This window comes from Mus musculus, chromosome 11 (assembly GCF_000001635.26).
Source record: "Mus musculus strain C57BL/6J chromosome 11, GRCm38.p6 C57BL/6J".
NCBI lineage: Eukaryota > Metazoa > Chordata > Mammalia > Rodentia > Muridae > Mus > Mus musculus.
This window is the reverse complement of record NC_000077.6, coordinates 19,613,355-19,623,129: the sequence shown is the minus strand read 5'-3', so window position 1 is coordinate 19,623,129 and position 9,775 is coordinate 19,613,355. Positions and strand designations below refer to the sequence as shown.

Here is a 9,775-nt window from a genome sequence, read left to right as displayed (position 1 = left end):
CTCTAACAACAAAAAATAACAGGAAGGAACAATAACTATTTCTTAATATCTCTTACCATCAATGGACTCAATTTCCCAATAAAAAGACATAGACTAACAGACTGGATATGTAAATGGGACCCAGCATTTTGCTGCATACAGGAAACACACCTCAGTAACAAAGGCAGATGCTACCTAAGAGTAAAAGGCTGGAAAACAATTTTCCAAGCAAATGGTCCCAAGAAACAATTGAGTAGCCATTCTAACATCAAATAAAATCAATTTTCAACCAAACATTAGGCAAAGAGTGTGGAATACCCACGGCAACTCACAGAACACATGAAACTCAAGAGGAAGGAAGACCAAAGTGTGAATGCTTCAGTCCTACTTAGAAGGGGGAACAATTTAATCAAAGGAAGTAGACAGTGGGAGGGACCTGGGAGGAAGAGAGGAGGACAAGGGAAAAAAGAGGGCAGAATCATGTATGGGAGTAGATGGAGGAGATGTACAGAGGGTCAGGAAATTGAACAGAGGTGTGTAGCAATGGGGGGTGGGGAACTGGGGTAGCAACCAGAAAGTCTCAGATGCCAGGGAAGCAAGAGCCTCCCAGAACCTCATGGGGATGACATTAGCTGAAATACCCCACAAAGGGGAGGGAGAACCAGTCGAGACCATATCCAGAGGATAAGCATGACCGCCCGGTTGAGAGATGGGGCCACCCACCCATCTCCAAAATTTTAACCCAGAATTGCTCCCGTCTAAAGGAAATACAGGGACAAAGAGTGGAGCAGAGACTGAAGGAAAGGCCATCCAGAGACTGCCTCACCTGGGGATCCATCCCACATGCAGACACCAAACCCAGACACTATTGCTGATGCCAAGAAGAACTTGCTGACAGGAGCCTGATACAGCTGTCTCCTTCGAGGTTTTGCCAGATTCTGACCAATACAGATGCAGGTGCTCACAGCCAACCACCAGACTGAGCACAGGGACCCCAATGGAGGAGTTAGGGGAAGGACTGAAGGAGCTGAAGGGACTTTATCTGGCATCAATGGTTGGGCAGGCCCTTGGTCCAGTGAAGACTTGATGCCCCAGTGTAGAGGAATGCTAGGGTGGCAAAGCAGGAGTGGGTAAGTGCATGGGGGAACACCTCATAGAAGTAGGGTAAGGGTGGATGGGAAAGGGGGGTTGCAGAGGGGAAGCCAGGAAATGTAAATAAATAAAGTATCCAATTTAGAAAGAAGGGTGAAGACTCAAGTTAAAATTCCCAGAATTAATGTTAAAAAAAAACCACATGTAGAGGTTCCTCCTTATAATCCCAGCAAAGACAGAGGGATAGGTAGGTCCCTGGAGTTTGCTGGCCAACCAGCCTGGTCTGTTTGGTGATTTTCAGGCCAGTGGCAGATCCTGTTTCAAAAGACAAGATGGATAGTGCCTAAAGAATGTCACCTGAAACTGACCTCTGATCTGTGACCTCCACACCCATTTGCATAGATTCATGCAGGCACCCCAACATGTACACACACACACATGCAAACATGAAGTGGTATGAGGGGCTATGACTGTAGCTTGGTGGCATCTCTCCTGCCTCCCACATGCAAAACCATGGATTCTGTCCCCAGAACTGCCAAAATTCAGCAAACGATGAGCCTCAGAAGTGATGTGAACACTTGGCTCATAGAGAGGAGCTGAGGACTGAACACTAAGACCTGTGTGTGCCCTTTTCATGGCTGTCAATCAAGGTTCAGCACCCTTCAAACTTTCCAAACACCCAGAATGGCTTCTATATTCTCCACCTCTTCTGTTGCCTTACCACCTCTGACCTACAGGCTACAGAAACACACAGGCAATAGGAAGAATGTCCCAGCATGCCTTGTGTGAGTTTGCGTGTACGTGTGTGTGTGCGTGTGCACGTGTGTGTGTGTGTGTGTGTGTGTGTGGTTTACAATGCAGTTTTGGAGGCTACACAAATGCAGATGCTAATCTCTTAGCACCCTTATTACTCTCCCTGGTGTCAGCTAAGACCCACACTGGTCTGTGTTTAACTTGTGTCTTTCATGCCTTCTCGTCAGCCTTTGAAGAGCGAGCTTGATTTCTTCTATAGTAGTAAATATTTCCTTTTGAGGAAGGGTCTCACCATATACAACCTGATCAAATTTCAAACTTGAGATTCTACTGCCTCAGCCTTTTTGAAGGTACACTACTACATCTGGAGTGGGGGTTTTTCTTTCTCTTCTCTTCTCTTCTCTTCTCTTCTCTTCTCTTCTCTTCTCTTCTCTTCTCGTCTCTCCTCTCCTCTCGTTTCTCCTCTCCTCTCCTCTCCTCTCCTCTCCTCTCCTCTCCTCTCCTCTCCTCTCCTCTCCTCTCCTCTCCTCTCCTCTCCTCTTCTTTTCTTTTCCTTTCAAAACAGAAGTACTTTGGGAGGCACAATATTAGGGTTTTGAAACTACTTGGCTTAACAGTGATAGAATTGGAACACTGATAGACTAGACTATGATTCTGCAAACAGCTGAGGGCAGTAGTTTAGTGCGGGTAGACTGGCCATCCAGGGGCATGGGACAATGTCTGGAGACATTTTTGATTGACACCATAGGGGGAAAATCCTTTGGGCATCTAGTAGGTACAGGACATGGATCAGCTAACATCGTGGGATAGTCTCTTATTCCCTTTTAATATACGACTGCCGTAACAGTTAGTGCCATGAAAAATTGCCACAAACTCAATGGCTTATAGCAATATGGATTTACTTTTTATATTATTGGTCAGAGTTTACATGCAGCTCAGAGGGCTAAATCGAGGATGTCCTTAAGCTGTTTTCTTTTGGAGTTCTACAGCAAAATCCATTCCTTTGGCCTCTCCAGCTTCCATATGTTCCCTAATTCCTTGGCTTGGGGTCCCTTGCTCTATATTTAAAGCCACGGGAAGCTGGCCAAGTGCCAATCACAGTTTGAAAGTTTGTTGTCTTCTCTCCCGTGATTGTACCTCTTGCAAGTTCATTTCCCAGGGACCTAGGACTTCACTGGGTCACCGGGTCCTGTAAGAGAGCCTTTCTGTTTCAAGGTTAGCTGATTAGCAACCTTGATTCCATCTGTGAACCTGAATTACCTTTGACCATGTTGTGTGACATATCCACAGGTCCCAGGAGTTAGGTCTCAGGTCATTTAATGTCTGTAGAGTTGCTTTTATGCCTCCTACCATCCCGAAACAAAATTAGCCAGCCAGCAACAAATGCCTGTGGTGCTGAGGCAGAGAGCACTGGCCCCAGCAGAAGCTCACTGGTTTTAGAAGGCAAGGACTCCCTTCCATGTAGTTAAAAGAGAGAGAAAGACAAGCTGCCTGTAAAACGGACTCGCTTGGAGTGTTAATACCCCAGCACATTTAATCCGCTGGACAATTTACATCAGGAGCTGCTGCTGGGAGCGCCTGTGGGCCCACTGTGGGTCATGTGACGTGCTGTGCGCTGAGGACTTGAGAGCCTCCGCTAAATAAAGAAAGCGGCAGCTTCTGGTAACACATCTATGAAACGGAATATTCATTTTCTCTTCAGTGGGACTCACACATGACAAAGGCGAGGCTTTCTTCACGTTGTTTGTTTATAGAAAATGCAACTCCACCGAGGCCTGATGTTAAAACTTGCTTCTCTGATGTTAGCGGTTCCAGGATGCGCAGGGCCACTGGAGTGTGTTCTCATGATCTTGCCATTTATTTACCTTGATATGAAAGTCCAATTACTGTCAGTGCTGCTGCTTGTTAAATACGGCCAGAGCACCAGCTTCTGAGAGTGCAAATATGTGTCTGATTCTCTGGGGCTGGGATCAGATGGAACTTGAGGAATATGAATTGTAGGAATGTGGGTGCAAATTAATTAAATACTGAAGATAGCAGTGCGTGCGTGCGTGCGTGCGTGCGTGCGTGTGTGTGTGTGTGTGTGTGTGTGTGTGTGTGTAAGGGGAGGGTGTATTTTGAGTTCTTAAGAAAGGCTCTGATTTAGGCAGGGGTGATTCAGCCTGAGTCTGTGGATTCAGTTCTTTTCTTCCTGTGAGGTTTCTTTTTCTTTTTTTTCCCTTCTGGTCTTGCATGACACTGGACACATTTGCATGCATGTGCTTATGTGTGCAAACACATCTATTTCTCATTCTTTCAATGGCTCTGGGCATTAGAGTTGCTTTCTTGTTTCTTTCAACACCTAAATCAACTCTCGAGTTATCGGAAGTCAGGAATCAGAATAGAACACGTTACTTCCAATGGCACTGCAGGAACGAGCCTTCAAATAACACATTGGAATTCTCCGGATATATTCCAACTGTCAGATTTAGTTACGGGTTTTCTTTGGGCAATCCAACTCTATTTTATTCATGGGTCATTCTAAAAATACAATCAAAGGACACCTACTGGCTACCAGTGCCTTTGGTAGCTGTGAAGAATGGTTTGAATTTAGTGCAGATGCAGGGAAACACATGCTGTCGTTGAGTGCATAGCATGCTTCAGACGTCTAACATCCCCTGTCTGGAGTCCACCGCAGCAGGCCTGAGGTGAGGATGAGTGGGCTGGACTGGTCAGGTGAAGGGAGGGTGGCAGCCTGCAGGCAGCAGACTATGAAATGAACAAAATGGGATGTGGGTTTTTTTGTTTGTTTGGTTTGGTTTTTAACTCAAGGAGAAGACAATATTTTAGTTTGTCTCGCATGTTTTGTGTTGATGTGTTTGATCATAGATAGCACAGAGGCCTGGAGAAGCAATTGGAGGTCCATGGTTCTGGGGAGGATAAGAGCGACGACATCTTTGTTTCTGTTGTAGCGGGGCATATTCTGGAGAGATGTTTCCACTCTTGTGTAGAAATCTACTCCAAGCACAGGACTCCGAGGACAGTCCTTTTTGAGGTATGAAGTATGAGCCTGCAGCAGCTAAGCTGATTGGATTTGAATAGCCAGTTAAGTTTCCGGTGTGTTTCAGGACTGGCTTTGTACACTGAGCTGTCATGCTCTTCTGCTGGGGAGGAGACAAGAGCAATGGATCTTTAGGGAGAGGGGCAATATCTTCTCTGCTTTATCCTAAGAAACCGTCTCCTGAATGATAGTAATTAGCGCAGACGTTTGTAATATATCAAAACTTGAAAGACAGCCCAAGACTCAATTTCGAAATGGCAGAAAAGACTTTAAAGCAGAAAGTAAATGAGGCAATATAAAATCCTGAATACACAAAAATGCAAATTACCCTAATTCCTAAAAAGTCAAGTATTGTGCAACATGGTGGTCTTACACAGCAGCAACCGGTAGAAAGTTCTGGAAGCCTTGTTAAAACAGATTTCTGGACCTTATCTTATGTGATGGTTAATCTTAACTGTCAATTTGATGGGTTTTAAAATCATCATGAAAACAAATCTCTGGGCGTGTCATAGAGGAAGATTCTAGATTAGTTTAGATGGAAGCAAAATGGTCCACCCTGAATGTGGGTGGCTCCGTTCTATAGGTTGAGTGTCCTAGACTGAATATAAAGGAGAAAGTGCCTGCATTCCTTGATCTCTGCTTCTTGACTGCAGATGCAGCATGGCCAGCTGCCCCCGCTCCTGATGCCATGCCTTCTCTACCACAACTGAATGTGCCCTTGAAGTGAAAGCCAAAGTAAGTCCTTCCTTCTCTCTCTCCATAATCTCCTTTAAAGAATACAAGGCATGGCCAGGAAGCTTCTACTTGCTTCCTCAGATAAACAAACAAGTAAGTTCAAGATGCAATAAGCAAAGAGCATTTGAAGCAACCAGCTGAGCCAGTCCCTCCTCTTCCGTAAGGGGCCGGTCTCTGCCACGTCTGCACCTGTGCGTGTGCCACTCCTGTGCCCTTGTGCCTTTGCTGACTTAGATTCTGATCTTCTTTATTCTTTTTTTTTTTCCTTGAGATGGGGCCAGCCCAGGTTAGCCTTGAATTTTTGATCCTTCTGCCCCTAGGTCCCAGACACTAGGATTAGCAGTATATACCTCCACAGATGGCCACATCTGTGAATTTAATGCTCTTGCTGTAAAGGCTGAAAAATAGAAGACCAGCTTGGATACATTCCCTTAGAGCTCAGATTCAGTATGCTCGATTGGTGTAGTGTATGACCAGGCTAGGCCCGAAGTACCCGCTTTGCTGGTGTAGATAGGCAAGGGTTCCTCTGTCTCAAACACACCCACGTGCCATAAAGAAGTGACAGCTTTTCCATGGTGACAGTGTGCCAGGAGTCACTCCTCGAGGCTCTGCAAAGATGTTTTAAGCCACCTAACACCTATTAATAAATCACTTTGTGTTGAAACCAGCTAGAGTGGTTTCTGCTGGCTGCAGCTGGGTCTCGGCTGAGGCACTGACTGGACACTTGTCATTCTCCCTGACCTCACCAGCTTCCTTTCCCGTATTCTTGCCAGCCTGAAAAGCTTGCCACTAGAGTCAGTGCATGTGATACCCAGGCCTGACATGGCATCTGATCTGTCTTCTCTGACCCACACTTCCTGGCACATTTCCTGGTATGAATGTGGCTGCTACCGCTGCTAATCACAGCAGGCCCTGTGGCCTGATCAAACAAAGAAAGCAACCGTCCTGAGCTTGCTTAAGCTTGTGCTGAGTGACTTTGACCAGGGAGATAAAATGCACATCTACTTGTTCAACAGTTACAGACCAAAGAAGCAACTCACTTCAATCTAGCCTCGTGAACGAACCAGGGAATTTACTAGAGTTACTCACAGGAGCATGGATGAGGGGTTTACATATAGCTGTACCATCAAAAAGCTCACCACAGCGTGGGTGATGAAGTATGAATGCTACATGCAGTGGGGCTGACCAGAGTCTCCTTTCCTTAGCTTGTTAGACCCTTAGGTAGGTGTGTGTGGGGAGGCGGAGAGCATCAATCTGTACCTTCATTAGCTTCTTGACTCTTGTAAGTGCTGTTAGCTTCTATGGCAGTGGCTCTCAGCCTTCCGGATGCTGCGACCGTTCAATACAGTGCCTAATGTTATGACTCCCCTCACCCCCAACCATAAAATTATTTTCACTGCTACTTCATAACTACTTTTGATATTGTTATAAATTGTAATGCAAATATCTATGTTTTCCAGTGGTCTTAGGACCCCTGTGAAAGGGTCACTGGGACTCCCAGAGGGACCTCAAGCCACAGATGGAGAACTGCTGTTCTAGAGTCTTGTGGACCTCTCTCCCTGCAGGAAGAGGAAACAGATATTCAATAGCCAGAGATACAAAAGGGTGAGTGGCAAACGAGTTTCTATAGCTTCATGGTGTCTTCTTGTTCCATGTTTAATGTCCTAGAGCTTTGAAGGCAGATTAGAAGTTTCCCACTATGTCCTATGCTATGTCCTGAAACATGGGGCCTTTCTTCCTTCCTTCCTTCCTTCCTTCCTTCCTTCCTTCCTTCCTTCCTTCCTTCCTTCCTTCCTTCCCTCCTTCCTCTCTCTCTCTCTCTCTCTCTCTCTCTCTCTCTTTTCTTTCTTTCTTTTTTTTCTTTCTTTCTTTTTTTTTTTTTTCAAGACAGGGTTTCTCTGTGCAGTCCTGGCTGTCCTGGAACTCACTCTGTAGACCAGGCTGGCCTTGAACTCAGAAATCCGCCAGCCTCTGCCTCCCAAGTGCTGGGATTAAACCCGCCCAGCTGGGATTTTTTTCTTATTTACTTGACATATTAAAATCACTATAATACTAATACGGGAGAGTCCAAGACAGAATTGCTGAGAGCTACCTGGGCTACACAGTGAGTTCCATAACAGCCTAGGATATAGTGTGAAATCTTGTGTTTCCTCATGGGGACAGGATGGCTGACGAAATGGCTCATAAGTTAAGAGAACTTTCTGTTTTGTAGAGGACCAGAGTTCAGTTCCTGGATCTCAAGTGTTTCAGCTCAAACCAATTGTACCTTAATTCCAGAGGCTCCAACGCCCTCCTCTGGCCTCTGTGGGAACTACATTCACATTCACAATGTGTCCCCCATTGCCTATACACACAATTAAAAAGGGAGATAGTACTTTTTAAATGACCGAGGAGGTACTTTTCAATTCCAAGACTGCTATTTATGTGGTTTTCTGGGTGTTATAAATAGTATTGCTCAGGGAATCCTTTTGGGAGAATTGAACATCTGTGCTGAAGACAAGAAACCTTTGTAAATAAAATGTAGGCACTTTGGGAATCAGGTGTGTTAAAGGACTCCGGAGTCACAGTGAAGCCACACTTGCTTAAAGTTTGGTGCTGTGGATTATTTTCTAAGCCATTTTACCATAGTTGGCCTCCCATAAGTCCATTTGGAGTAGGCAAATGGATTATCATGCACTTGCAAACAATGTCCAGGAGCCAGGACATGGCTACACATGTAGGGGAAAGGTGGCTGGGAGGCCAGAGTGGTCTTTATTCTTTCAATATATGGTGGACTCATGGGTCACCCTAGGAAACCTGTCCTGTTCCATCACATTCCTGTGTCATGGGCCAGAGCACCTAAAAAGTTCAGGTGTCTCTCCAAGCCTGCACAATGAAAGAATTTGCCTACTGACACATGTCAGATAGAGAAGGGGCTTGATATGTGCACAACACTCACGCACACACGCACATGCGTGCGCATTGACCACAATCCATTCCTGGAAACTATTGTAAAATAGTCACATTTTCCCATAAGAACAATGTCATAATTGAGCATTGCAATCTTGACCAAGCACTTACTATTAAATAAATCATGGACATGACAAAAATACCCCATAAAAGCAAAGACGCTATAAACCTTTATCATACTTTTAAAGAATAAAAATGTGCTCTGTCATATAAATTGGCTTGGATATACTGTATACATTGATTATATAAGAAATCTCAATGAACTATAAAGTCTATATAGTATAAAAAAAACCCCACAGGTGTAGCACATCATAAATTTGACCTAAAGCTATTATGTGAACTATAAACATTAAACATTTAATTAAGCATCTTTTTTTTTTCTTTCTTAGAAGCAGGGAGAACATTTCATGTCAATCAAATGTTTACCTCTTCTCTCAGTGAACTTTGCATTAACAAGTGGCATACCAGAGAGCATCTCAACCTTTGATACAGTAGCTGATGGGAACACCTACTGCTGTTGAATGCCATGGTTCAATCCACAAAGCCGGGCGTGGGGTGGTATGGAGATCATTACTATGGCGGCAGAGGTTTCCTAAGGAGTGCCGGCTGAGTGCTAAGAGGTAAAGAGCAGGGACTGTGTCTGGATAGCTTTGAGACTTGAACTTGATGTAAATGCCTACATATTCCTTAGAGAACACATTTGGTGTGAATCTGGTGTTTAGTGCTTGCTGCCTTTGAAAGAACATGTATGCGTCCAGTAACCACGTGGCTCTTTTCAGATTCTTTTTATCCAATCTGGTTCGAGGACTTCAACAGCTCTGCCACCATTTTCTTAGTAAAGTAACATTTTGAAAACCTACTTAAGACAATACCCTAGCTAGCTGAGCGTTACCTGTGTGTGAATGTTTTTAGACTACAATACCCTAGCTAGCTGAGCGTTACCTGTGTGTGAATGTTTTTAGACTACAGGTTCCGTGGAATTGAGATGCTGTGTCATTTACAATGTGTTTCCAAAATAGACTCATAAAAATAGAAGGAAATGTTTACTGTTGAGTCCATGAACACCTGCCCAAATCACATAACTAACATAGCCAGGTAATATAAATCAACCACCAGCCGCCTGCCTGTTGTGGTTTAAATAGTTATCCTGTTTCATCTTTAAGAATACTCGTGAAGACAGAAATGCACATTCAAACAATGTTTCCATAGGCATTAGCTTGCTCAAAT

The 9,775-nt window shown here is 44.5% G+C and overlaps 1 long non-coding RNA gene across 1 annotated transcript; it reads left to right on the top strand.

The window, feature by feature from the left end:
• The first annotated feature begins 4,386 nt into the window (after positions 1 to 4,386).
• Gm39601 lies at positions 4,387 to 9,316 on the top strand. The gene is made up of 5 exons (XR_872268.1): positions 4,387 to 4,511; positions 4,693 to 4,858; positions 5,518 to 5,599; positions 7,060 to 7,204; positions 8,938 to 9,316. It is a non-coding gene; the product is annotated as a predicted gene, 39601 (long non-coding RNA).
• Positions 9,317 to 9,775: the final 459 nt, after the last annotated feature.